The 1,319-nt window shown below is 40.4% G+C and overlaps 1 protein-coding gene across 2 annotated transcripts in view; it reads left to right on the forward strand.

The window, feature by feature from the left end:
- The window catches only part of tmem168 (transmembrane protein 168), a 7,206-nt gene extending 6,569 nt beyond the window's left edge, over positions 1–637 (forward strand). Inside the window, exon 5 of one of the 2 annotated variants that reach the window (XM_015404011.1) lies at positions 32–637. The gene's annotated coding sequence lies outside the window, so the exon portion shown is untranslated. Of the gene's footprint in view, positions 1–28 lie in introns of both variants that reach the window. The other variant, XM_015404010.1, reaches the window with a different exon arrangement.
- The last annotated feature ends 682 nt before the right edge of the window (positions 638–1,319 follow it).

Here is a 1,319-nt window from a genome sequence, read left to right on the forward strand (position 1 = left end):
GGTACTGGACACGGAGCAGGGCTTCAAACTGGTCCGATCCAACTGAACTGGTTCCACCGGCGGTACTGGACACGGAGCAGGGCTTCAAACTGGTCGTATTTTGGACGCGGATCCAAATGGCGGCTGGTTTAAAATGGCAGCTACTCTGCACCAATCAGCAGCCGCGTTCTAAACTCTGTTATTTTCATTAGTTTGTTGGTTTTGAGATGAAACTCTGATGGTCGACTGAACTTTTTGCACATTTTGACTCTAGAATGTTTATTTTCTCACATGTTGCCTTTTGAAACTGACTCGGCTGTTTAACGCTGAACCAAAGTGACGCATCTATATTTCTAATATCTTTTTATCTGTGTTGAAATAATTCCTGTTCTACTTTTTGCATTTTTTTCCGTCTTTGCTGATAAAAAGCTCAGGTTTGCTGCTTTAAGACTGTTTTCTACGTTTTATTTTTTAAAGATTGACTGCAGCTCTTTGCTGTTAGTTCGACTGCAGGACTTTTATGAACCAAAGGAAGATTCTTTTTCTACATTTTATTGATCTATGCAATGTTTTAGAATATGTTGTGATAAGTGGGGAGAAAATGGGCTGTTTGTTTTACTCTGAGCAATAAAAGTGGAACTTTACTGGTTTGTAATGATTTTGTTCTAATACTGGCCATCAGCCATCGCTAATAGAAACGGCATTAAAAGAACTGCAGCAGATCTATAATCAGATTCTATGAATGATGAGTAGAAACGTGACAAAGCAGTGGATGAGAAAACCTTTGAGCTCAGGTTAAAAAGAAATTAAAAATAAAAGAAACACACAACGATGGAAGGAATTGTCATAGTCGGATTCCAGTGGCCTTTCAGCGGGGCCAGAGAGCGATGTCCGCTTACGATCCACCACAAGACCTTTTGAAACACATTTCTGTTGAGTTTCAGAACTTATAAAGCCAGACTGGGTGAGAATGTCTGCCCTCCTCTGAGCCACTGAGACAGAGAGAACCTGCCTTGCAGTTTAGCCTTCCTGCTAAACTCAAGCTGGATGGAAACTCTGCAAATGGAAATGGACAAAAAGGTTTGCAGGCCTGGCATAGGGACAGAAAAAACTATTTGTCTTGATGATCATTTCATGTGTTTACTGATGAGTAAAGGCAAAGCTAACAGGATGAACTGCTTGCTATGCTATGCTATGCTATACATAAACGTGTGTTGAGCTGTTGCTGAAGCTTGGAGAAGCTTTATTTCACTAAGGGTTTAAACACTGATATAACATTAGTGTTCATGTGTTCCTCAGATGCTCGTTACATTTCCATTACCAAGTCTGACCAAGAGTCA

The sequence above is a fragment of the Cyprinodon variegatus genome, unplaced genomic scaffold (assembly GCF_000732505.1).
Source record: "Cyprinodon variegatus isolate N-32 unplaced genomic scaffold, C_variegatus-1.0 Scaffold1613, whole genome shotgun sequence".
NCBI classification, from domain to species: domain Eukaryota; kingdom Metazoa; phylum Chordata; class Actinopteri; order Cyprinodontiformes; family Cyprinodontidae; genus Cyprinodon; species Cyprinodon variegatus.